The sequence below is a fragment of the Astyanax mexicanus genome, chromosome 4 (genome assembly GCF_023375975.1).
Source record: "Astyanax mexicanus isolate ESR-SI-001 chromosome 4, AstMex3_surface, whole genome shotgun sequence".
NCBI classification, from domain to species: Eukaryota; Metazoa; Chordata; class Actinopteri; order Characiformes; family Acestrorhamphidae; genus Astyanax; species Astyanax mexicanus.
This window is the reverse complement of record NC_064411.1, coordinates 21,824,831-21,852,519: the sequence shown is the minus strand read 5'-3', so window position 1 is coordinate 21,852,519 and position 27,689 is coordinate 21,824,831. Positions and strand designations below refer to the sequence as shown.

At 38.7% G+C, this 27,689-nt stretch overlaps 2 protein-coding genes across 2 annotated transcripts in view; one reads left to right on the top strand and one right to left on the bottom strand.

Annotated features, from left to right (window-relative positions):
- LOC111197605 (zinc finger protein 239-like) overlaps positions 1-14,589 on the top strand; it is a 270,756-nt gene extending 256,167 nt beyond the window's left edge. The window contains exon 2 of the transcript XR_007438692.1: positions 13,544-14,589. The gene's annotated coding sequence lies outside the window, so the exon portion shown is untranslated. The remainder of the gene's footprint in view (positions 1-13,543) is intronic.
- LOC125801413 (zinc finger protein 239-like) overlaps positions 1-27,689 on the bottom strand; it is a 181,851-nt gene that overhangs the window by 148,740 nt on the left and 5,422 nt on the right. The gene's annotated exons all lie outside the window — the stretch shown is intronic.

Here is a 27,689-nt window from a genome sequence, read left to right as displayed (position 1 = left end):
ACAAAAGCAAGTATCAACGAATGAGCAGAATGCCACTGACCTGAAACTGCTGGCGTAAATCTGCTGGATTAAATCCGCGGCTCTTCTCCAAAGAACGGAGCAATAGCTTCCAGCACAGTCAGAAACCGAATAAGGCCCAGACCTGGTCCTACGTTCAAAAAGACACTGGGCTGAGTCCGGTCATCATTGTAAATACTTGATTTGATATCTTCTTACTGGACTTTATTCTACTTTTGAAAACCTTTAGAGATTGCTATGAATAAGAAATGCCTAAAAACTGTAAGAGTTTATGAGGAGCTTTCACTGTTGCCTCTTGTTAGTATTTCACTATTTCTATCATTAGTTTTCTTCCTTAATGTATATTTTTATGCTGTCTTCTACTGTGGTTTATATGTATCATCGTAAAACTTTAATTTATACGTTTATATTTATATGTATATATTGGCTCACTCTCTGAAGTCAGCGCTTGTCGTTTATTTCAAAGAGTCTGACCCATCACTACTAATAACTACAGTGCCGTAGTTTAACACTTTATTGTTGTGCTGTTGTACCAGAAAAGAATGTAGACTGTTAAAACTTACTCCTATCACCATGTTCTGTGTTACAGGAACCAGAGTCACTGAAGATCACAGTGGAGATGGAGATCGTGAGGCGATGAGACTGTTCTCCTCAGTGACACCATGGAGGAGTTCAGCGTTCCCGCCACTGTGTGGAGTGGTGACGTTAAAAGTAACTGTTGTGAGGGAAGGGGAGGTCATTTTAAACATTGAAAGCCCACTTTTTAATGAACCATAATGTGGTAATTTGACAAGTTTTTGTGTTCATATTGTAATATTTCTTAGCATGTTCTGTTAGGGTTTTTTTGGGTGGGCGGGAGGGCATGTGTTTGTGTTTTTGATTTTTGATTGTTTATGTATGTGTTGTGTTTAAACTAATTCAAAATAAAATGTGTTTAATTGTTTTTATACCTGTCTTTTGAATTTAAACACATTTCATTTAAGCTTACTATCCTTTCCCTGCTAAAACAAATATTCTATGGTTTCTTTATTTTTCTGCTGGTTTTGTGGTGTTTTGCATTTGCATTGCATTGTATTTATAAAAAAAATTAAAATCTATTTAAGCCCTTTTAAACCCTTTGAAAGTATTTTTTCATAATTGGCAGGTTTATGATCATAACTGTTTCTGCTTTTAAGAGTTTACACTGCTGGACTGAAGCTATACTAAACCATAAAGAGGCATATCTGTGCTGCACCACCATTTATTCAAAAGTATTTGGATATTAGCATTTAACCAAAAGTTTTTGCACACAGCTCAATCAGCCAAAAGTATTGGCATTCCACCATTTAGCCACCGGCAGTAGCTTTTATACTGTTTGTAACAAAACAAACGATAGTGTGATATAAACTTTGTCCAACACTGTAATGGATGATTTACACTTATGTATGTACAGGCTCACAAATCTATTTCTTTATTTTAATAGTTCCTATAAATGTTTTGTTACAGATGCACACAGCAATGAGACGATATAAATAATAGTTTATGCTAGACGTTCATTATCTTTAATGTCTGATTTGTAAACCACATTATCACATGCACTGTATAAAACTATTCGCCATTCCCTGGTTCTTAAAAGTTTTTATTAAGGACGCAGACGGCGCGGTCGGTGCGGGAATTTTTTTATTTTTTCTCCCCTGCCTTCATCTTCAGGTGGGTCAGAATCAATGACTTCCCAGAGCAGATTTATTCTTTGTCTGATTTCTACCTCAGAAGAGTGTCAGACTGTTTATAAACAAATACTCAGCACAGAATTTCAGATTACCACACAGCATTTTCTATCCAATAAGTAATCACTTAGGAATGTGTCTGATTGACATCCCAAAAACCGCACCGTCCACCAACTGTTGGTCCTCTGCCCGGGGCACCAGGAGTTTGGTGATGCATTTCACCCGGATGGGAGACTCCTTTTAGTAGAGAGTCGTCGACTGTGAAAACATTCTCTGCAAACAAAAGAGCACAACGGACTAAATATAAAATATTTGTTATGTTTCACCTAATTTATTGTATTACCCATGATTCAACTGTTCATATGCAAATATTTTATTTGTTGATTGGTTGGGAGAATAAACCATAATATTAAACTGTTTTGGGTTTTGTGGGGCTATTGTGCTGTTATTGTTCTGTATATGTAACGCTTGGTACTATTTAAATAATATGAAAATAGATAAAAATATATCTTTTTTAATTGCTTGGTAGAGATGCGTGGTGTTGTTTCCACCCAGACACTTTAAAATGGGGACACAAGTGCTGCTAAGTAAAAAAATATCTATTTTAATTATTTTCATATTATTTTTTATTATGTAATATTTAATCAGTGCTAAGCGTTACACAACAGAACAATAACAGCAAAATAGCCCCACTTAGTCCAAAAACAGTTTAATAATATATAGTTTAATAAAATATTTGAATATGAACCGTTAAATCATGGGTAATACAATAAATTAAGTGAAACATAATGAATAAAATAGTATAAACATGTTATTTTGTATGTTTGTGCTCTTTTCTTTACACAGAATGTTTTCACGGCCGATGACGCCCTACAAAAAGGAGTCTCCCATCCGAGTGAAATGTATCACCAAACTCCTGGTTTCCCAGGCAGAGGGCTGGCAAGTGGTGGACGTTGCGGTTGTTGCTATCAAGGGCGTTGGAGTGGGTTTGATATTGGGGGGGGGGCTAATATGAATTAAAGCCCACCCTATAGTGTCTTAGAACAACATTTATGGAATTACTTTTAATCACAAATGAACAATTTTTTGTATGTACTTCTGTTTGAGGGACAACAACACCCCAACAGCCACAATGGACAGTCGAGAGACTGCACAGAGAACCCTTCCAAGCACCAGTGAACTACCAAAGTCCACCAGAAGTCTCAGAATCTCCTTATCATCTCCTAACCTATGTGGCTAAAGACAAAGCAACAACCCCAACACATGGCTACACAGAGAACTGAGAGCAGCAACACAAAAAAGGCTTCGTATTCCTGCATCAAAACAAAATATCTGAGCTGATCAGAATAATTATGGCTGCAACTGACAATCAAAATACTATGCACAGTATTTAAAAGTACAGTTGTCTATGCTCTCTGGGTGGGTACAGTAGGTGGAGCTTTATCTTGAAATTCATAATTTCTATTTCATTTTTATAATACTTAAGAATACATAAGAATATGTAAGTCTTGATATCACAATCTTACCTATATCGTTTACATCTTATATATTACCTTTATCTGTTCTTTTTCCAATCCACTTTATGCAAAATTATAATCAGTAAAAATGTTTATTTGACTAAATTGGAATTAAAATATTTTTTACTGATGAAGCAATGGAGCAAATTTGGTTGAATTCTAAAGCCCAAAACCTTGGCTAAATTGTGGAATACAAATACTTTGGCTGAGAAGTAGTCCAAAAACTTTTGGTTAAATGGTAAAATTCAAAAACTTTTGGGTAAATGCTTACGTGCAGTATCTCTCTCTCTCTCTATCTCTCGCTCTCTCTCTCTCAGGTGAGCCATGGGAGAGAGTTGTGGGTGGAGACTACAAAAGGACCTGAACCAAGATGGCCGACAGAGAGAGAGAACCATGGGGTATGCTTTAAGGCCAATGCGCTCTTGTAGCCTAATTTTATTGTATTACTTCTCTGATGTGGTTAACTTAATCCCTCTTTTTGGCTAAAAGACAACTCTGTACCACCTGGGTATGCTAACAGGTAAAATAGGTGCACCTGTACATTTTTACATCATGTATCGGTCCCTAGGTAAGAGGGCGGGTGCTACCCCTTGTATTTAGGTTATTAGTTAGGGAGTATCTTTTCTTTATATTCTTTTTGTACTTAATTTGGCTTTAGGTAGTTTAATATGGTTATGTTTTGTTGTGTTCTTTTCTGTAGCACCGTCCATAGTTTACATTTCCCAGAGTGGTACTTTCTTTGTTGTTTTATACAGCATATGTAAATAATGTAAATACTGCCATGGTTTGTTGTATGTGCAAATGAGTGGTGGGAAGCTAAAATTAAATCAGATTTTTGTACCGCTATTTACTGCCTGTTCTCCTCTTTCTTACTTAAACTCTGCTGGCTCTTTGACTTAGGATAGCCATGTGTTATGTTCTCCATATTTTTCTTCCTAGACACATGTGGAGGATTTTAACACTTAAATCAGAAATGTTTGGTTAAATGCTAAAACTTTAGATGAAATGCTAAAATCTAAAAACCTTTGGTTAAATGCTTAAATCCAAAAATATTTGGTTAAATGCTTAAATCCAAAAACGTTTGGTTAAATGCTGAAATCTAAAAACTTTTGATTAAATGCTGAAATCTAAAAACTTTTGATTACTAACTGGTTGCTAGGCGGTTGCTATCATTTCTAAAGTGGTTGCTAAGTGGTTGCTTGGTAGTTGCTAACGTTTTCCAGGTGGTTGCTAAGCTGTTGCTATCGGTTGATAGGCAGTTGCTATCATTTCTATTGTGGTTGCTAGGCAGTTGCTAACATATTCCACATGGTTGCTAGGCAGTTACTAACGTTTTTCAGGTGGTTGCTAAACTGTTGCTATTTGATTGCTAGGCAGTTGCTATCATTTCTAAAGTGGTTGCCATGCAGTTGCTAATGTTTTCAGGTGGTTGCTAAGGTGTTGCTAACTGGTTGCTAAGCCCTGGCTGGGGTGCCGGGGTGTCCAAACTTTTGATCAGTATCTGCTCCATACAGCAGCTCCTCCAAACACACACAGTACTGGAAGAGCAGGGGAGAGAAAGGCCCCCCCATTCATTCCTATGGGAAAACTTTGTACGACAATTGTACGAAAACGTCAAAGCGTCGAAATTTCCGTAAAGAACGTCCGATTTTTGTCTTCATATCTCAAAAATTGTGACCTATGTGGATGTTCAAAGTTGTCCCCTATTCATTTCCTATGGGGAAAAAAAGTGCACGTTTACGAAGTTTTTACGAAAAACGTACGATATATCGCTTAAAAAGCACAAGCAACCTAATCGGGTATAGGTCCTACGATACTGCTAAATTTAGTATTTCTACGTCACAAGCTGTAGGAGGAGATAGTGATTAAATTTTGAGCGCAGAATAAGATAATAATAATAAGAAGATTACGAAGAACAGTAAGTTGACTTTTCCAAGCAAACTTAATAATAAAGTACACAGAGAAACAGATACAGGAATACAGAGTGTCCTTTATGATCAGCGGAGCTAAAAAGATGCTCAGTGAGTATATGGTCATAGGTGTATGGTGTATGGAGCCGGTCATAATATTCTGACTTGACTGTGTATAAAATGGTTAAGGGTAAATTAAATACATTCTTCCACAAAACAAAATTGGTACCACTTTAAAATAAGACTTTATAAAGGGTTTATACATGGTTTACAATTAGTTTATTAATGCTTACTAATTAGGTTGTAAATGCTTTAAAATCATTAATAATCAGTTATAACACATATATAGAAAGGGCAACAATATAGATGGCTGTGGGTTCATTATTTCATAACAGGTCATTGTTGCCCTTTCTATGTATGTGTTATAACTGACTATTAATGATTTTTAAGACTATTACAACCTAATTAGTAACCATTAATAAACTAATTGTAAACCATTTATAAACCCTTTATAAAGGTAGTCTTATTTTAAAGTGGTACCACAAAATTAGTCCCCCGTATGGTTATAGTGTATTTTCACAGCATTATTTAACACTATGTTATTCATAGCTAATTTCAACCCGGATGCAAGCCACTAGAGATGGGCCTGTTCCTGTTGGTGAACTGATCTTAGAAGAAGAGGGAAAGCACCACGAGGTGGCGCTGTGGAGAGAGGCAGCGCTGGCAGAACTTGCCCTCTTGCAGCTTACAGAAATTACACATCTGAATATTGTGAGGTAAATTATTACTGCAGCTGTTTAAAGGAGGTGGTGTTAATGTTGTTATGGTTGTGTGTTGAGTTGTTTCAAGGGCAAAGCAAACTCACATTGTTATACAAGATGTACACTGATTACTTTAGATTACATTAAAGTGTCATTTCTTCCGTGCTGTCCCAGGAAATATTGACAAATGAGAAATACTGTCATTTTTCGGTATTCAACTGTCTAATGGTGAAAACTGGAAAAAATATTTTTACTTGCAGAAACCTGATAAAAAAACAGAAGTGGGATTGTGGTGGCTGGAGTCTCTGTGGGAAGCAACACCACTCTCCTTTTGACAGAAGATATGGAGGAGCTCATCGTTCCACACAATGTACTGATCAGCTAATTAAGTGCCTTCCAATCATCGTAAACATTTCCTATGAGGGAGGCGTTATTTGTTCTATTGGCAGCCCAGCTTTTACAGAGGCATAAGGCCTTAAAAATGTCTTTTCACATACAAATCCAGTTCTAATCTGACCCATAATCTGTTTGTTTTTCCATCCCCTGTTTTCTCCTTTTCAGTTTAGGGGAGAAGTTATATACATGGACTTAATTTGTAGCCAATAACGAGTATAAACTTTTGTTGAATAGCCCACCTCCGATCTCCCCCAACATTCCGAAATACAGTGCGATAGTTTATATACACAGATAGTTTATATACACAATACCTTCAGCTAGTCAAGCCACAATAAGTCAACTGACAAGAAATGCTTAAAAATGCATAAATATTATAGAGATATTTTCAGCAACAACTGGAAAGTTATGCATTTCCCCAACATTAATTTTCCAATCTATTCCCCTTTCCTACCTATTAATTCGTGCTTGTCATCAGACCTTTCCTGGCTTAACTACGACAAGGAACTGTGTGTATAAGAGTGCTTTAATAAAATACCTGAAGGTACTGTGTGTATGAACAGTGTTTTTAATAAACTATCTGTAGGAACTGGGTATAAACAGTGTTTTAATAAGCTATCTGTAGGAACTGTGTGTATAAACAGTGTTTTTAATAAACTATCTGTAGGCACTGTGTGTATAAACAGTGTTTTTAATAAACTATCTGTAGGAACTGTGTATAAACAGTGTTTTAATAAACTATCTGTAGGAACTGTGTGTATAAACAGTGTTTTTAATAAACTATCAGTAGGAACTGTGTGTATAAACAGTGTTTTTAATAAACTATCTGTAGGAACTGTGTATAAACAGTGTTTTAATAAACTATCTGTAGGAACTGTGTGTATAAACAGTGTTTTTAATAAACTATCAGTAGGAACTGTGTGTATAAACAGTGTTTTTAATAAACTATCAGTAGGAACTGTGTGTATAAACAGTGTTTTTAATAAACTATCTGTAGGCACTGTGTGTATAAACAGTGTTTTTAATAAACTATCTGTGTACTTTTAAAGTTCTCACTGCCTTGCTTTAAATGTCATCATCCTTGGAATTCTACCAGTGAAGTGTGGAGCTACTTTGAGTTTGTTGTTAATGGTGTAAAAATAGTGATTTTTTTTGTATGGGTTAAGCTATGCCCCTATCACTAGCACTGTGGTCTATTGGGAGCATTAGCTAACAGCGCTGTATTTCAGAATGCTGGGGAGAATGGAGGTGGGCTATTCAACAAATGTTCGTATTTGTTATCATGATTCACTACACCCTAAGTCCATTTCAGTTCACCCTTAACAACAAACTATTCTGCTATCTGAACTTTTTTTGTTCCATATTTTTCATTCTGTTGTTCACTTGTGTTTTTGCCTTGGAAAAGTGTTTATTTATTAAGCCAATTGCACTACCTCACATCATACTACACACACAGATGTTCATATCTATGTACAACAATGAAATACTTATATAATTAAATCATTAAAATAAAAACACATTTTTGTGCATTATATTTATTGTTTTATTTTGTTCTTTTTTTTGTATATTAAAAAAAAAGTTATTGCTGGAAATGAATCAATCTGCTGTCAACTTCAGGAAGCTTCGGTTGATTCATCACTTCAGAACAACCTCAATGTACAATGTACAAAAGTTATAAGTCACTCAGATTTAGGAGACTCGGTTAGTCTTATTTAGAAAATGTTGACCATACATTTATTATATATAAAATTGTAAAATGTGAAGTTTTAAAAACAGTTAGGTTTAGTTATTCTTGTGATTCGACTCCTACTGATTCATTGAACAGAATAAAGTGAAGCTTGTGCAACTGGAAAGTTATTCAGCTCTTTCTGAGGTAAGATGTGGTGGATATGGTGGTGATAAATTACGATATTATAAAGTCACTTTTCATATTGTATGGGAATAAGTAATGTTTTATGTGATGTATGATAATATGGAAATTGTTTATTTGTATATCATGTATTTATGGTGATACGTTTTTTATTATTATACGTTTATTCGTTGATAATCTCAGAGGCTCACTTTGTGGCTGCTAGCTAGCTTTCTAGTTATAATTACCAAACATGAACGCTAGCCAACACCTAAACGCGGTTCTCTTTCAGAAAAAATGCCTTAAATGTCTTTAATTGATACTCGGATGTACAAATTAAGATCATTCAAGTTTTCAAAGAGGTAAAACCTGCTTTCAGTGTCTAGCCATAATAAGAGAAAGTGAGCAGCTAGCCATAGCTCACTTTATCTCAGTCCTAGGCTGTATTCGAAATGGCATACTACTATACTGCATACTGCACTAGTATGTACTGCATACTACACACCGCCCAGTATGTAGTATTCAGTACTGCAACACTTTTGATTGTAGTACCCTACACGTTCCCGTGACACACCAGTCAGTGCTCTGTAGTGCTCCGAATTCCTCAGAGTGAGATGTAAACAGAAAGAACATGAAAAATGTCCTACCTCTTCATTATCAAGACTAATGAGATCTGCATACTGTCCAGAACTGCAATTGCTGCTTTAATTTTAGAGTTTAATGTAAGTTCAGTTAACCCAATTCTAACAACCATTTAGCAGCAGCCCCCACAACCCAAGTATGTTCCAGTTATATTTAAATATGTTTTCCTATTTATTTTAGTAGATTACTATTTTCATCTATGTAAGTACCAACAAGAAGAAAACATTTAAACAAACTCTCATATTTACACAATCTCAACAATAAAAGAAATGAGACAAGTTGCATCACCGCAGAGATAATTATTAAAGCTTATAAACTGCAGTTTTAATCCATTTAAATGAGCTCTGTATGTAACTCCAGCATCAGTAGCAGTAATGCTAGTAAATCTACTGAATACAAAACATTAGTTTTAGAACATGGAAATATAGAGGTACGTTTTCTTTCCTATTTTAGTGAAATACTTTGTTCTACTTTGTAAAATTAAAGGAAAACCCCAGAGAAGTAGTTATACAGTGTTTTAAATGAGAGTTTTAGCTGTTTAGCTCCATTCAGCTCCATGCATTGAGGACTCCCTCGCGGGCTCCCTCTAGCGGTGATGGGGTATACTGTGATATAGCGGGGGAGGGGGCGGGGCTCTACATAACCCGGATCTCTCCATCACGCTGTTCTACATTCACTCCTACACCCACACCACCTTCAGCACCTTCAGCATGTGCAGCATTTACACCACCAGCACTGGATTTTCTCCTAGCTCTGCTCAGCAGTCTGCAGTAGGGGGTCGCGGAGCTGGGGATGGGGGGGCTTTACAGATCATACACAGGATAAAGGAACCTCACACTCCTGCCCCCCCTCCCCCACATCACTAACACACACCTGAGATTAATCAGTTCTGTGGAAATTCCTTTTTAAGTTTGTGTGATCAGTCTCTACACATTTCTTAGTTACACTAATTTAGTTTAGTTTAGTTTAGTTAATTTTCCTTTACTTAATCCGGTTCCACCACAACAGTTGCTGGTAAGTCATGTGACTCTCCCGTCAAAATAAAAGTCCACTTGTAAAATATTAAATGTAAGAATGAAAGATTTAGTGATTATAGTGAGGAAAAGTTCAGGCAAGAAGAGGAATTTCACAAGTAACATTTATTAGCTTACTGATTTAACAGAAAACTTGCTATTTCACTGTAATAACAAACACAAATATAGCCGCAAGCGGCGATTTACGGGGTTCGAGCATTACAGGCAAAGAGGCCCCTGGAGGCCAGTTAGGCTTAAAACATGTTGCCGGTTGACCGGCATTACCAAACTGGATGACCAGCATGGCAAAGGTGTTTGGCCAGTATGACCAAGCTGGATGACCAGCATTGCTATGATGACAAAGCTGACCAGCAAGCTGGATGACCAGCAGGACCATAATGACCAATGTGAATGAACAGAATTACCTAGCTGGATGGGCAGCATAACCAAGCTAGGTGACCAGCGTGACCATAAAGACCATAATGACAATGCTAGATGAGTGGTGTGAGTAAACTAGTTGGAAAGCATTGATAAATTGAGCTGTAGTGTTCATCAGGTTTTATGTGGTCTCTTGCTGCACTCTAGTGGGCATTTGGAGAGCCTAGCAGTGAGGCATAAAAGGGCACATATCAATAACCAATAATATCAATAATAGTGTATAAGTTTTGACCTGATTAACATTCAGCCTGTCAAAAGCTTACTGGAATGCGATTGGCTTATAGTGACCACAAAAGTGTCCATATCAAATTTTCATTTGGTGTACCATCAGTGCATGGGCCATAGATAATAATTGCCAAGGATGACCTTGATAGCTTGTATGGTTCTAGAGAAACAGCTATCGAGCATTGGCTCCGCCCCCTGGGGGTGTATGTCTACTTAAACTGACAGGGTATCTGAGAATCATGTAATGATCAAAGGTCTGAAGTGGTATTAGTGTCTGGTTAAATATTCAAAAGTTATAAGTGTTAAAAACATTTTACTGCACCATGGTAAAACTAATTTGCATATGGCGGCCATATTGTTTACAAATGTAAAGATTTTTTTTATAATTATTGAGGAGTAAGGTCTGCTGAACTGTTTGACACCAAACATGTCATGATTGGTGAAGGAGGCAAAGACAAGATCTCAAAAGTAGGTTTTGCATATTATGCAAATTTAAAAAAAATTAAGTGGGTGGAGCATAAACAAGAATGACCCAGGCGGCTGACCAGCATGAACAAGAAGGATAAAGATGTTCAATTAAGCAAGACAAGCAAGATTAAATAAGTTCAGCAGAGCTTTAATTTAGAATAATTCACCTGTAGCTGTTTCACCAAATGACCACCAGAGCGCAGCAAGAGACCACATATAACCTGCTGGAAATCTATCACTCTATCAGAAAGACAGAACATTCCCTATCCAAATTGGTTCTCATGATCAAGTGGTCTGTATATATATGTGTGTAAATTTGTGTGTTGATAGGGTCAAAGGTTCCTGACTTCTGTCCATTTAGACTTGAAAAAAGCGATAATACAGGCTTATGGCCTACAAAATGGCTGTTGCTCTTTGGCCATATTAGAGGCAAAAAATATCTGATTTGCAATCAAGATCACAATATCAGTCTATATATGTATGTAAATTTCTGTGTCGATAGGGTCAAAGGTTCCTGACTTCTGTCCATTTAGGTTAGAAAAAAGCGATAATACAGGCTTGAGGCCTACAAAATCGCTGTAGTTTTCCAGCCGTTGTAGAGGGAAAACATGTCCGATTTGGCTGAAAATTTGCAATCAAGATCAGATTATCAGTCTATATATGTGTATAAATTTGTGTGTTGATAGGGTGAAAGGTTCCTGTCTTCTGACCATTTAGGTTGGAAAATAGCGATAAATGGAATAAATTGAAAATAGTTAATTTGTCACTGTAGAGCCTACTTAAGACGTATTTGGCTCATACTTGGCACATGTACTTCAAATGTCATTGTTAATTAGTAGCTTCAACAGTTTTGGCCTGTTCAAAACTTTGACAGAGTTTTGGCCAAATAACTCTGAAAAGGCTTTCACGTACATGTTTGATCAAGGTTTATGGGCCTCAAGTAGTTAAAATGTCAAGATTTTTTCAATAATTATTTACCTACAGGGTCTCAAGATCGCATCAAGACCAAATTTGTTTTGATTGATTGAGGACTTAAAGACAAGTTCGAAAAGAGCCATTTTTACTCTTTTGGCCACTGATGAAAATCTTTGCATTTTTGGTAAACACATGCAATTACAAAGTTGTAAAGGCTACAGCAAAGTATACAACTAAAAAAGAATAACAAGCCTAGGCCACTTGTACCTTTAGATATAACTGATTTTCTGCTATAGCGCCCCCTTGAGGCCAATCAACGCCATACTTTAATGGATGATAGAAGGCCCTGAGATACATGTAGGGTATAAGTATCGTCCTGATTGGTCATTGTTTAGCCTGTCAAAAGCTTGCTGGAATTTGATTGGCTCATAACGATCGCAAAAATTTGCATATCAAATTTTCCTTCTGTAAAACATTAGGACATAGGCCATAGATGATACATGCCAAAGGAGAGCTTCATAGCTTTTACGGTTCCTGAGAAACAGATTTTTTTTTTTGATTTGCCATTAACCAAGGAATCATATAATGCAAGAATTTTTGATCTAGCTATCAGGGCGTGGGAGTTACGAGGCCAAACGCGTTGACCTTCGCCATAGTGCCCCCTTGAGGCCGATCGGGCTCATCTTTTGAATCTGAGTAGCGGTGAGAAGTACTACCATATGACCAAGTCTCAGCCCTGTAGGCCTTACGGTTTCTTCTGCCCAATCACTTCTATGGCAGAAAAAGAATAATAATAATAATAATCAGAACAATTACAATAGGGTTTCTAGCACTACGTGCTCGAACCCCTAAATATTAGCAAATTACAACATCTTTAGCCCCGCTGTTTTTAAGAAATCCCAGTTAAACCATTACTGTGGAATACAGTCTCCAGCTGCTCTTTTGCTGATACTTTAATAATGATAATAATAATAATAACAAAAACATGAATTTGATAATAATAATAAGAAGAAGAATCACACTTTGAGCAACTTGACAAAAATACACAATTAAACATTTGTGTAAGAGGTTAAAAAGACTACAAAAATAATTGAAAAAGAACTACATAAAATAATATGAATTCTTACAAATTGTTATAATTGTGTTAACCTTTAGTAAACAAAAGAGACTCTTATGTTTTACACTCCTGTTGGAGGTTGGTTGATGTGTTGTAACAGTAAAAAGGTCATTATTTTGCTGTGATTTTATTTTGAACTACAATTCCCTGCACCAACAAGACAACTGCATCGGATCAACATTTCCAAAAAACACATCTTGAACTCAGGAGCGCATATCACTGTTAGCCTGAAGCCAGTGTGGTGGAAAATAATGAACTGTTATCAGGAGTTGTTAAAAAAAAAAAAATCAGGTTTGTGAAGCATTGATTTGGATTAATGTATTTGGTTAATGTGTGGAAACTTTTAAAAATTGGTTTAAAGGAAAAAGCTTTGGACATCATCTGTCGTGATGAAGAACAAATCAAGTATCGGCAATGTGATTTGAACCAATGTGTGTCGTTTTTTCGGCACACGCCTCAAAGCTTCAGATTAAAGGGTAACATCACTCACTTAGAATGACTTAGAATCTCTTTAGTTAATTGACCTGCTTTTATTTTAATATTCAATGGCATTTTTCTTTGTGTTTTCCAGAAATTAAAATATTTTCCTGAAATTCATCACCAACAACCAGGATATTTAACTAAGAGCAAAGTTAAACTGCTGAAAGAGGTAAAGCAGAAGCCTTCCTGAAGAATCTCCAGAACACGCAGAAATTGTTTGCTACATTTAAAAGACAAATGAAGCCAAGTCCCGACATGGAGAAACATCAGCACTCTGTCAAGAGTTTTACTAAACAGAGTAATCTCAAAAAAACACCAGCGCATTCACACAGGAGAGAAACCACATCACTGCTCAGACTGTGGGAAGAGTTTTACTCAACAGAGTCATCTCAAACAACATCAGCGCATTCACACAGGAGAGAAACCGCATCACTGCTCAGACTGTGGGAAGAGTTTTACTGAACAGAGTAATCTCAAAATACACCAGCGCATTCACACAGGAGAGAAACCGTATTACTGCTCAGACTGTGGGAAGAGTTTTACTCAACAGAGTCATCTCAAAAAACACCAGCGCATTCACACAGGAGAGAAAAATGTCCCAAATTTGTCCCATGGCAATTAAAAGCTCAAATCATAAATTCCACCAGAAACAAATATGAACTGTATTTAACAATGGATTTTACAGGTTCAGCAAAACTATTCTTATCCAGGGATGATGTGTATAGAATTCCATGTTATGTTTGTATGTCTTGTAAGTTTGAATATTCCAGGACATTCTTTGTGAGACAGAGCTCAGTTTTTAGGTTAGTTACTGTTGCGCAGTAAGGTTACAGGCTCATTCACTCCCTCTGCTGGTGTTCTTGTTTGTCTGTGGTTCAGTCCAATTAAAAATCTGTTACTATAGAGGGATATAGAGGGATATTTGGTTGTGTTGTATTACTCAAGTTTTATACTCTCTTATCTTTTCCTTATTGAATATTAAATGTTGCTTATGTTTTTTGTAATCTCCAAAGTTACTAAGAATATCCAAATAATGTAGTTTCTTAATTGTTTTTATCCAGTACAAACTATTATCTTTGTATTACTTCACCTCTATATTTACCCATGTGTGTTTTAATAAACGGCTTTTATATTGCAGATCTCCAGTCTCATTGTGTTTTCTCAACACATGTTTGACATGAAACCTATAGGCCTGAGATTGTCATATCCAGTTATATTAAGACTATGGTTTGTGTTTTTTTTTCTCCTAAATCTCTTGTAATGTAACTATGCATAACCAGTCATATTAAGACTATGCTTGAAGTGCAAACAGAGACAGAACATGTTTTAAGCACAGTACAGTCTTGTTGGTCACTCTGTTATCGTTTATTGTTTCCACTGGAGCCAAAATGCAGCCAGACAAACAACTTAAAAGTAGCAGAAGCATCTTCTATGCCAGGAGTATTTAATTAGAATTCAGAATGATCCAGTTATACAAAATTCCTCGCCTGTCTCTCTGTCGCACTCGGTGTGACTTTAGTTCCCATTCTCGCCCAGGCTCACTATCTCCTTATAAAGGCGTTTTTTCACGGCCATGTCCCAATTCAACAGCCGGAGCAGCGGGACCGCGACCCTGACAACACGGGTTCGATCCCGCGTGAGGAGCGGTGTGTTTATTTATTTATTTTTTCCACGTCTGCACAGATCTGATTGACTGAAGAGAATGGTTGGTGATATTACCTCACACGTGATTGGTCTGTGATTTACTGCGCCGCAAAGCGTGTATACAATTAAATCCTTCTCAATAGGTTTGGGTCCGGACCCGGACCACGGTCCGCCCGTGACCTCTGTTCTATGCAAATTCCCCGAACTTTCCTCTTCTGCTCACTGCTCAACCACCAAACTCGCTGCTACTGTGTTGCCAGTTGCCAGTGTTGTATCTTAAAAAGTCCACACTAAACTGTGAGAGGTTTAAGCTTGACGAGAAATATCGTCACGTCTTAATCTCGTGAGATCTCGTGCCACGATACAGGATTTGCTATTTTACTGACCAAATGTATAAACAAAGCATTTCCTGTTTTACTGTCTATTGTTATTGTTAGCTAGCCTAGCTAAATGTACAAATGTAGCATTTGCTGTTTTAATGACTATTATTATTGTTTGCTAGCTAGCTAAATGTTCAAATATGCAGTTTGCTGATTTACTGAACATTATTATTGGTAGCTAGCCTAGCTAAATGTATAAATGTAGCATTTGCCGTTTTACTGACTTTTATTATTGGTAGCTAGCCTAACTAAATGTCCAAACAACAGTGTTTGCTGTTTTACTGACCATTATTATTGGTAGTTAGCCTAGCTAAATGTACAAACAAAGCAGTTTAACAGTGTTTTACGGCCGGTATTTATTTATTTTTTATTTCTTGCATATTTTTTTTCTTAAATGTAATTTGTATTCTCTTTCAAGCATTCATTCGGTATCTCAGTATGGGATACGCCACTCTCGCATATTCCTCATGTAGCCCCGGCTAAAAAATCTTCCATTTTCTTTTTACAACACTAGCCAATGTGCCCAGTGCTTTTTAACCAGTATCTAAAGTTATCTAGCTTGCCAATGTTCCCAGTGCTTTTTTTAATCGAGTATCAAATATTATCTAGCTAGCCAATGTGCCCAGTGCTTTTTAAAACAAAGTATCTAATGTTACCTAGCTAGCCAATGTGCCCAGTGCTTTTTAAACAAAGTATTGTTGTAAAAAAGAAAATGAAAGATGGGTTCACACCCACCCCTCCTCCGGGGTACAACTCCCCTACGTGTTCGTTTGATAGAGTCGCAGACAGGTGGAGTGAAGTTGGAAGCAAACCAAGTATTTATTACTGAATTCAGGAGAACCAATACATACAAGACAGTTAACAGCCGTCCCAGTATAAGTTCTGACCCCCCTCTGATCTGACTCCATGTTTATACCCCAAATGACGTGAAACCTGCTGATGAGGCGTTGCTAAAATCATCTCATGTTAGTATGCATAATTTCACGTGTTAGTAATCCGTTTCACGTGTCTGACCGGACCACTAGTGTTTGGCCTTGACTGTGTTCTTCCAGAACTGAACATTTAATAATAGAGTCTGTGTTAGTCACATGCCTGATAAAGCAATGTTTTAACTGGTTAATCTTCCCTATAAATGCATATAAAATACAATGTGAGTATTGGTTAATCTTCCGTATAAATGTATATAAAGTACAATGTGAGTATTGATTAGTCTTCTGTATAAATGTATATAAAATACAAGGTTTCACACAATGATTATGTAATTATAGATACTAAGTTAAGTAATCATAACTGAAAGATATTTGTCAATACACCCAAGGTATAATAAACAGTTACTCTTCAGTATCTAATATTATCTAGCTAGCCAATGTGACCAGTGCTTTTTTAACCAAGTATCTAATGTTATTTAGCTAGCCAATGTGACCACTGCTTTTTTAATCAAGTATCCAATATTATCTAGCTAGCCAATGTGCCCAGTGCTTTTTTAACCAAGTATCTAATTTTATTTAGCTAGCCAATGTTCCCAGTGCTTTTTAACCAAGCTAGCTAATGTTATCTAGCTGGCTAATGTTACCAACGTTTTTAACCTTCACCAAGCCAGGACATAATTTGTTCTTTTAATTTGAATACAAACTTGTCTGCACTTCCTCCTAAATGAGAGTGTGGACATTTCAGACATGAGTAGACGCTGCATTGTCCGACATCCATCCATATGCGTTTCTTTTCATATTTTATGTTAAAGATACAAACACATTTTTTATGATTGAGCTAACTAAAATGTTATTTCTGGAGCTGTGATGGTATGTAGATGCATGAAATAAGTCTCCACTGATACTGTATATTGTATAAAATAACATTTATTATACTAAAATAATTAACAAGAAGACGGGTTTGCTTGTGAGAGAGAACGTTAGCCAGTCTTGTCCTGTGCTCTCTGCCTCATCACCGAATCAATCTGTAAAACCCAAGGATTTATGTCTTTCGGTCCCTCGTCTGGAAAAAAGTAATATTATCTAATTTCTAGAATATAAGAAAAAGGAAAGAGTCGGGTCGAGAGTTCACTCTCTCTCCAGCATGTACAACATCGATATAGAGATGATGAAACTGTGGGTAACATTAGCTTCTGTAAAATCTCTGAATCTGCTGGTGTAGAGCTTCTGCTGCTCTCTGGCTCTGCAGATGAAGTTGGGCTTCGACCCGATGCTGTGATTCGCCACCGTGTCCGCTATATTGATTTAGTAAACAAATCTTTTATAAAGTGGTGTAAAAGAAAAGGTTTCGGACATTGTTGGTCAAGTGATCAATGTAGCAGGAATTTGAAAAAATAAAACAGCAGCTAGATCTTACAATGCCATTTTATTGCATATAAGTACAAGTGTATGTTGGTAAGTTAACTGAACACCCTTCACTTATACATGTTTCATTCAAATTTAAATCAGATAAAGATTTAAAAGGTAAAACATTTTAATTTTATGAATGAATATTACTTAGAAGTAGTGCTGGGCGATATGGGAAAAAAAGATATCACAATAACGATATATATCATGATACGCCACATTTATATAAATCAATTATAAATAAATTAACAAACACGAAAATGAGGGTATTCAAACTGTAATTTCAGTTCGTTTTAGTTTTTTTTTTTATTTACCGTTTTAATTAGTTTCAGTTAAGGAGAAGTTTCCTTAACAATAAGTCTTGGTTACTTTGCTATATGGTGATTATCATGCCATAGCTTTATATAAAATGAAAATAGTATTAAAAAACAGATGACATCACAGACTATTTCCTGGAGCCCGACTGGCTGAGGAAAGCGGCGTGCTCATCCGCGCGTTTGAAGCTCCGCGGGTGGATTAATGGGTGAAGGCTTGCGGGGATCTGGCGCTAATTCTAATGCTTTGGGGCTGCGTGAGGTTCAGTCTCTCAGCCTGCCAGTCAGACTACAGTGTCAGCATATAAGTCAGGTGCGTTTTCGTACAGGACAAACCATTCAAACATTTGGATGAGCTCTCAGCACCCGATTAAAAAATCACACAGTGTCTGTCTAGCTTAGATACAGCTATTAAATTAAGCTAATAAGATTTAATAAAAACAGAAAAATAGATATAAAATAGGAAAATAACCAAATAAACTAAGTTCAAAATGCTAAAAGAAATATAATCTAACGAATTCTTAAAGATCAAAACAAAATAGTGAATCCTCAATACAGTAGCTTAAAGACAGAATATAAAGCTTTACCAGATTCGAAATGAATCTTAATTCTAATAAACAAGGCATATTTCGCACTAAATGTTTATTTCCTGAGAGGACATACAGCTCAATAGGCTAGATACTGAAAAGCAGAGATTCTAGGCTTTAAAATGGCATATTGGGTGTCTATAATTATTCATAAACAAAGCAAGATATTAATTATGACATATTTCTGCCCCGCCGGCCAGAAAGAATAGTGTTAAGAGGTTAATGATGTGTATTGGACTCTACAAAATAAACTACGCTAAGTCGACATTGCAAACGTTGCGCTATAGCTGACAATTCAATATTATTTCCATATCTCTGTTTACCGGCTGCAGCTGGAGTCTGTCCTCTGGAAAACAAGCTTGTTAATTTTGCACATTTGGCAGCTTCCTCTTCCATCTTCTTTCTTTTTTTTAATCTGGCCTTTTTACCCTCCATCACAGTCGACTGACGCTTCGTGCTATTCTGTTGCTATATTTAATTTTATCGCTTCAGAAAAGACCACTCGTGGACGCAACCAACTCAAACATTTGGGAAGGGAGAATTCCCTCAGCTGGTTGAACCCATCTAATCTACTGCGAAGTAGAGGCTGTGCTGTCAGATGAATAGAGAATGCATACGTAGTTGAATGGAAATGATTGCAAGAATAAGAAATGACGGGTAAACTATTTTTTTCCGTCCAACCGGCCCAAACTCGAGCCGGCCCATGAGGAATCCTCCCGAATCTCCCGATTAGCCACTCCGGGCCCGGGTCTGTGTGTATGTGTGTGTGTGTGTGTGTGAGAAAGACAGAGAATTCACTCCATGCTGTGTTTTGCTGCTCTCATGCACAGGTACTGCCACAGTTTACTGTTTAAGTGAACCACTCTAATGTTTAATTGCAACAGCTGTTTATTTTTATTGAGAATTGTTTTGTTGTATGAAATTAATGTTCAGAAATAGAAAAATGTGTCATATTTGGGATCATTTCTATATGTGCATAGTGCAATATAATGTGTAATATTTTATTTCATTGCTAAAAATATATGTGATAAGAAATGTTTATTTTTATAACACAGTATTGTACAATTTGTACTGAAGTATTTTTATAAACCCTATTTTATTATATGTTATTGTACACTGGATACAGAAAAACAGAACACAGTATTGCATATGTAATGCTCATTTCACGCTAAATATCACTGAGGAGAGCTGCATCTGTTTTTGTGAGAAAGACAGAGAATTCACTTAATGCTCTGTTTTGCTGCTCTCATGCACAGGAGAGGCAATAAAGACCCAATATATGGCAGAGCTTGTCCAGTCTTTCCATTCCTTGGAAATCACAACGCAGAGGGTATCAACACTCGAGGGCCGTGGCTAATTCAACTTGGGCGGAATCAGAGACAGACACACACACACAAGCCGGCTACATGTGGATGAGGGAAGGTATAACTGTGGACTGAAAAATGTGCCTTTTACTGTATGTGTGTCCAGTACATACCGGCCATTTCTAATGTTCAAACTTTTTAAATGAATATACTACAGGGAACTGAAGAGAAACATGAAAGAAGAATCACAGTTGTTGGACTGGCAGAGTCTGATGATGGAAATGTTCTCCTTCTAACAAAAGATCTGGAGGAGCTGAGTGTACCGCCAGGGCTCTCTGGGGGTACCATCACTGGGTGCAAGAACAACAACCCAGTAGATGGGGGTGTGGACAGAGCAAAGCAGTTTAACAACTTTTACAACAGGTTTGACTGTCCTGCTCCTGCTGCCCCCTCCTCCTACCCTCCTGCATCTTCACCATCATCTCCATCTCCACCATCATCACCATCTCCATCACCTTCAACTCCAGCTCCACCATCTTCATCACCACCAACACCCTCTCCTCCATCATCATCTTCATCACCCTCACCTCCACCATCTTCATCACCACCACCATCACCATCACCCCCACCATCTTCTTCATCATCATCACCACTGTCAACACTGGCAGACAAATCTGCTCCTCCAGTCCACCAACCTTTACTGCAGACCAGGTCAGGATCTACTTGTATTAAAGAATTATGTGTTCTGGATCAGAATATTATCATAAAGTATCAAGTATGTTAAACTGTATTTCTTAACAACACTTGCTTAATACAGACATTACAAACAATTTAAACAAGAACCTGATTTCAGCTTTGTGATGCTAACAAAATATCCTAGAATAAAATAACATTCAGTTTTTATTTACAACCAGTTACTTAGCTGACAAGCTAAAGTTATCAGTGATTTGTTTATCCGGGTAGCTAATGTTAGCTAAAATTGCAAATGGCTAATGCCAAAGTAGAAGCTCGTGTTAGCTAGCTAGCTAAAGGTATCAACATTTTTTAAATCGGTAGCTAATTTTAGATAGCTAGGTAAAGTTGAAAGCACTTTATAACAGGTAGCTAATGTCAGCTAGCTGCAAGCATTTTATTACCAATAGTTAATGTTTGCTAGTTGCAAGCGTTTTATAATCAGTTTGCTTGCTAGCTAAAGGTACCAGCAGTTTTTTTAATTGGTAGCTAACATTATTGAAATAAAAAAATATATTTTTAGAATTACACTACTGCAACAAAATGAATATTTAATTGTATTATTTCATAAGATATGATATGGCACATATAACGTGATATTAAATAATACAAGAATTTTATCAGATTTGTATCAGAAGTAAATGATCAAGAATGTCTTGATTCTAATAATGCACTCTGAATTTCTCCATATATCCAGGATTAAAGTAAAATAAATGATACTGGACAGATATAATCTGTCTCTAGTAGATATATAATGAGGAATTGAGAAAGTGTGAATTTTTCTTTTGCTAAAAAAAATAAATAAATAAAAAAGAGAGTAGTACCCTGACATGATAATTAGGGGTGGGTGATATGGCACAATATTTTAGGGTATAATATCGTTCACAATATTTTAAAATGCTGGCGATATTAGTGCGTATGACACGATATGGCACACCCCTAGGCCATATGCATTTAATGTTAAATATATTATCTTGAAGATTTGCAAACACACACACACACATATATATATATATATATATATATATATATATATATATATATAGTCCACCAAAAGATCCTTTAAAGCTATGCATCATGCCGAGATACAAAGAAATTCAGGAACAATTGAGAAAGAAGGTGATTGACCTGGAACTGGACCTTCCCAGAAGTGACCAGCTGCCCAAAATTACCGCATGGCTGAGTTTCTAGACAAAAACCACTACTGAGCAAAAAGACCTTTAAAGCTGGTCTCAATTTTTCCAAAACACATCTTGATGATCCCCAAGACTTTTGGGGAAAATATTCTGTGAACTGGTTTTGCGGCATCGGGGCCTGGAAGATCTGCTGTGATAAATGGAACTATGAATTCTGCTGTCTACCAAAAGATCCTGAAGGAGAATGTTTGACCATCTGTTCGTGACCTCAGGCTGAAATGAACTTGGGTTCTGCAGTAGGACAATGATCCAAAACACACTAGCAAGTCCACCTCTGAATGGCTAAAGAAAACCAAAATGAAGACTTTGGAGTGGCCTAGTCAAAGTCCTGACCTGAATCCGATTGAGATGCTGTGGCATGACCTTAAAAAGGTTGTTTATACTTAAAAAAAACCCTTCAATGTGGCTGAATTACAAAAATTCTGCAAAGATGAATGGACGAAAATTCCTCCACAATGCTGTAAAAGACTCACTTCAGGTTATCGCAAATGCTTGGTTGCAGTTGTTGCTGCTAAGGGTGGCCCGACCAGCTATTCAGTCTAGGGGGTAATCACTTTTTCACACAGGGCCATGTAGGTTTGGATTTTATTTTCCTCCCTTAATAATAAAAACGTTAATTAAAAATAGCATTTTGTGTTTACCTGTATTATTTGTCTTTGACTAATATTTAAATTAGTTTGATGTTTTTTCACACCACTGTACATGCAAATTCTACCTGACTATAACCATCGTATATATCTACAAACAACAAAACCCGGACTACGACTCTATGAAGTAACGTTATGAATATGAAGCTAGCTAGAATATTTTAGCGAAACACCAGAGCAACAAAATAAGACTTACTTGTCCAAAAAGAAGCCGGACAGCTCTGCGTCTGTTTTCAGCTGGTTTGCGTCTTTTAGCTCACGCCAACGAGTGAAAGAGATTCCTATATTTATTCTTGTCCGTTCTCTAGGCCGATTAGTCTCTCTTTCTCGATTTCTGGCTTTCACAGACATCTTCCGTCTCTTTCCAGCTTCTAGTCTAACTGACTGTCACAGGCTGTATTTTATTAAGCACACAGTGGGTTTGATCTGCGTGCTTTGATTCAGAGACGAGTCTTTTTAACAAGCTATCAGAAACAGTTTACATGGTTAGCTCTGTTACCTTTCTTTTAGAAAAATCCAGATATGTTTTAACATCAGAGCTGCAACCCACTGCAGGAACTTAAAAATCCTTCCCAGCGAGACAGAGGGGGGTGGGGCTTCCCTACTTGCGTTCCGCAAAACCAGCAGGCTGATTGGCTGTTTCTCCTGAAAGACGGAACTTTATCCTTGAACTGGCTCCGTGATTAGTGTTAAGAGATTTTCCATTTACACACGGCCAGTGGCCTGTCTCATCATTAATGATACAGCTGAGCTGAGCAAAATGATTCTAAAGCCCAGGCCAGGCGACGCCCTTGGTTAGAACTGCAGGTTGGAAAGCAGTTTGCAGTTCTCGAAAGAGGCAAAAAAAAGTCTGGTTTGAGCTCAGAGGAGCTCCGGCACAGACAAGAGAGGACCACTATTCCTCCTATTACACCTCAGTGCAGTGCTGCAGTGAGTCTGAAGCTGTAATTTCACTTCTTTAAAAAGTTCAATAATCAAGGAAATCCTTCCTAGTGTGCCTTTAAATAAAGATTCTCAGGAAAATGGCAAATGAGTGTCTTCTGAAGACCAACTTTGAGTCTTTTACCCAGAACTAACAAAAGGGAGAAAACACGAGAATACCCAAAAAGAAGGGGAAACAGAAAGCAGCCCTAGGATAACAAAGAGGCTTTAAAATAAAACCTAAGGATATTTTTCTTTCTTTCTTTCAAACTTAAAGTTCTCAGCTTCTAGTGAGATGGGAACAGAATCAAGACTGTCTGTCTGAACAGTGGGCAGTCCTTGTAAAGGCACTAAGCAGGTGTCCGCCTGATTAGTGCAAGTGGCAAAATGTGGCCTCCCTCTAGTGGCTGAAGGACCACCAGGTACAGTACAGAAGCTTTTATGGTAATATGAAGATGTCCCAGTAGTTTTGTCAGTGTAGTGTAACTGATTGATTTAGACAGTTCTCTTCAGTTAATTGACCTGCTTTTATTTTAATATTCAATGGCATTTTTCTTTGTTTTTTTTTTCAGAAATGAAAATATTCTCCTGAAATTCATCACCAACAACCAGGATATTTAACTAAGAGCAATGTTAAACTGCTGAAAGAGGTGAAGCAGAAGCCGTCCTGAAGAATCTCCCGAACACGCAGAAGTTGTTGCATTTAACAGACAAATGAAGCCAAGTCCCGACATGGAGAAACTGGACTCAAGACTCTGTCAAGAGTTAAATTTAACAGAGTAATCTCAAAAAACACCAACGCATTCACACAGGAGAGAAACCGTATTACTGCTCAGACTGTGGGAAGAGTTTTACTGAACAGAGTAATCTCAAAATACACCAGCGCATTCACACAGGAGAGAAACCATATCACTGCTCAGACTGTGGGAAAAGTTTTACTCAACAAAGTACTCTCAAAATCCACGAGCGCATTCACACAGGAGTAAAACCATATTACTGCATAGAGTGTGAGAAGTGTTTTTCTAGAGCGAGTCATCTCAAAAAACACCAGCGCATTCACACAGGAGAGAAAACTATTCCAAATCTTTTTCACGGCAATTAAAAGTGCAAATCCTAAATCTTTCACAAAGAACACCTTATCCTACACAGATGATTCACTTTGTCACTTGGGACACGTTCCACCAGTGGATATAGCGGGATATTGGTTGTTGTATTACTCAAGTTTTATACTCTTTTTCTTATTAGTCGTGATGGGTAGATGAAGCGCCATGATGCGTTTCGACCCATAGGGAACCTGTATTGATACTGTGTCACTGAATACTCACACCTACTGGACCTTAAAAACCCTACAGACAACCTGGTTGAGAGACTGATTTTATGACCTAGTCTATACAAAATATGTTTTAAGTCATTGTATTTTATTGTATATAATATTATTTCATATATTCAGTTACATTTAAAATATCTTTGATATTCTTAGATACAGTCAATAAATAATGTGGACATGTAACATAACGTAAAACTCTAAGTGAATATGTTTGTAATGAGGATGCTTGTGGACTGTTTTTTCCCCCCAAAATGTTTATGGTCTATACCTGAGTTTATCCTGGGTGTATCTGGGACTTCATTCTCATGTTTGTCGCTATAATGCCTCAGCATTGAGGGGGTGGATTTGTACAAATATGACAGTTCTGTCAAACAAATGCGACATGAGAATCGGTCATGTGTCTTGCTGAAAGAGATGCGCGCACTGATGCGGGGTTTGCTCTAGGAGCTCGGCGCATGTGCCGACGCATCACTGTTGCCGAACCCTTCACTACTTATTAGATATTGTATCTTGTTTTTGCAGCCTAACCAGGGAAACACAGATTTCCCTCTCCCCAGCCACTTGGGCCAGCTCATCTGGGGGAATTCCAAGGCATTCCCAGGCCAGCTGAGAGACATAGTCCATCCAGCGTGTCCTGGGTCTTCCCCTGGGCCTCCTCCCGGTGGGACGTGCCCGGAAGACCTCACCAGGGAGACGTCCAGGAGGCATCCTAATCAGATGCCCAAGCCACCTCAACTGGCTCCTCTCGATGTGGAGAAGCAGCGGCTCTACTCTGAGTCCCTCCCGGATGACTGAGCCTCTCACCCTATCTCCAAGGGAGAGCCCAGACACCCTGCGGACGAAACCACACTGCTCTTCCTGAATCCGAGGTTCGACTATCCAACGAACCCTCCTCTCCAGCAACTCCGAATAGACCTTACCAGGGAGGCTTAAGAGTGTGATTCCCCTGTAGTTGGAACACATTCTCCGGTCCCCCTTTTTGAATAAGGGCACAAGCACCCCGGTCTGCCAATCCAGTGGAACTGCCCCCGATGTCCACGCAATGTTGCAGAGTCGCTTTAACCAACACAACCCTACGACATCCAGAGCCTTAAGGAACTCCAGGCGAATCTCATCCACCCCCGGTGCCTTACCACCGAGGAGCTTTTTAACCACCTCGGTGACCTCAGCGCCCGAAATTGGAGAGCCCACCCCAAGGTCCCCCGGCTCTGCTTCCTCAATGGAAGGCGTGCTGGTGGGATTGAGGAGGTCTTCGAAGTATTCCGCCCACCGGCCCACAACGTCCCGAGTTGAGGTCAACAGCACACCACACCCTCTATAAAAAGTGTTTGTGGAAGACTGCTCCCCGAGCAGTATGGTGGACCAGAATCGCCTTGAAGCCCTACGGAAGTCATTTTCCATGGCCTCGCCGAACTCCTCCCACGCCCGTGTTTTTGCCTCAGCAACCACCTGCGCCCCATGCCGCTTGGACTGCCGGTACCAGTCAGCTGCTTCCGGAGTCCCATGGGCCAGAAAGGCCTGATAGGACTCCTTCTTCAGCCTGACAGCATCCCTCAAGTATGCCAACCCCAGCTCGGCATCTTTCTCCCGGGGCAACTCCAGAGTGAAAGAGTGTCCAACCCCTCTCATGGAGACTGGTTCCAAAGCCAGCGCTGTGCGTCGAGGTGAACCCGACTATTTCTAGCCAGAACCTCTCTAACTCGCACACCAACTCCGGCTCCTTCCCCTCCAGAGAGGTGACATTCCACGTCCCAAGAGGCAGCTTCTGCAGCTGAGGATCAGATCGCCAGGGTCCCTGCCTTCGACCGCCACCCAAATCACACTGCACCAGACCCCTTTGGCCCCTCCCACAGGTGGTGAGCCCATGGGAAGGGGGGCCCCTGTCTCCTCTTCGGGCTATGCCCGGCCGAGCTCCATGGGCAAAAGCCCGGCCACCAGGCGCTCGCCAGAGTGCCCCACCTCCAGGCCTGGCTCCAGAGTGGGGCCCCGGTGACCTGCGTCCGGGCGAAGGAACACTTGATCCAAAGTTGTTTCTCTTCATTGGGGTCATTTGGGCTGCATTTCGTCTGGTTCCTCACCTAGGACCTGTTTGCCTTGGGTGTCCCTACCAGGGTCATGAAGCCCCCGACAACATAGCTCCTAGGATCCTTGAGACACTCAAACCCGTCCACCACGATAAGGTGGCAGTTAAAAGTGTCTCAGTGCAGTTAAAAGTGACAGTGTTTGTAAACAGTAATTTGTCCTTGTGTGTCAGTGCAGTATGTTGTTTAGGTGGAGTTTAAGAACCTTACAACTTTTGGAATGAAGCTGTTTCTGAGTATGGTTGTTTTGCACTTGATGCTCTGCAGCCTCCGGCCTGAGGGGAGCGGGACAAAAAGTGAGTGTGCTGGGTGGGTGGGATCCTTCCTAAAGCAGGTGCCCCTCTTCCTGCATCTGGAGGTGTAGATTTCCGTGGTGCTGGGAGGCTCCAACAATCCTCTGTGCAGCCTTCACCCCCTTCTGCAGAGCTTTCCTGTCTGCAGCAGAGCAGCTTCCATGCAACACCTTGATGCTGGAGCACACAACGCTCTCCACCACACATCTGTAGAAGGAGGTGAAGACTGCGCTCCCGAGTCCAGCTCGTCTCAGCCTCCTGAGGAATTAGAGCCACTGATGGGTCTTCCTGACCAGAGTGGAAGTGTTGTTGCTCCAGGTGGGGTTGCTGCTCAGGTGCACAGCCAAGTACCTGTAGCAGTCGACCACTTCCACCGCAGATCTTCCAATGTGCAGGGGGAGGTGGGCATGCTGGCCCCTTCTGAAGTCCACAATCATCTCCTATGTCTTCTTTACATTGAGGAAGAGGTTGATCT